We start from the raw sequence: 514 nt of genomic DNA, 5'->3' as shown, positions 1-514 counted from the left end.
AGCGAGAGCCCTTGGGCCCTGGGGCTGCTGCGCACCTTCGACGCGGGCGAGTTCGCGGGCTGGGAGAAGGTCGGCTCGGGCGGCTTCGGGCAGGTGTACAAGGTGCGCCACGTCCACTGTTTCAGTTATAAAGGGACCACCGGGGGTCCTTGCCTGATGGAATGTTCTTTGTAAAGACACGAACCTACTACGCAGGCGATAACAATGAATAGAAGTTAATACACGCAATGGAGGACGGGGTAATTTGGGGAAATTTTATTAAGATCGGTGGATTGTATCAAAGTCAGTATCTTGGTTATAATATACTTTTCCCCCTTTTTTACTGTTTTGCGAAGTGATAGCACTGGGGGGAAACACGGCAACTGAATTATTTCCCACCTCTGCCTGCACGATCTAAAAAGTGACAGTCTCTGTGCGCCGGGCCTTTGCCCACGTTCCGCGGTGGGTCTGCGGGGCCCGGCTGCAGGGGCGGGGCCGGCGAGGGCGGGGCGCGCGGCGGAAGTGACGTCAGGGA

General features: G+C 56.4%; 1 long non-coding RNA gene across 1 annotated transcript in view; it reads right to left on the bottom strand.

The window, feature by feature from the left end:
- The window catches only part of LOC107184346, an 848-nt gene extending 356 nt beyond the window's left edge, over window positions 1-492 (bottom strand). Inside the window, exon 1 of the long non-coding RNA XR_001515155.1 lies at window positions 379-492. This is a non-coding gene — a long non-coding RNA (uncharacterized LOC107184346). The remainder of the gene's footprint in view (window positions 1-378) is intronic.
- Window positions 493-514: the final 22 nt, after the last annotated feature.

The sequence above is a fragment of the Myotis davidii genome, unplaced genomic scaffold (assembly GCF_000327345.1).
Source record: "Myotis davidii unplaced genomic scaffold, ASM32734v1 scaffold512, whole genome shotgun sequence".
Classification (NCBI taxonomy): domain Eukaryota; kingdom Metazoa; phylum Chordata; class Mammalia; order Chiroptera; family Vespertilionidae; genus Myotis; species Myotis davidii.
The sequence above is the reverse complement of the archived record's forward strand: the minus strand, read 5'-3'. Positions and strand labels throughout refer to the sequence as shown.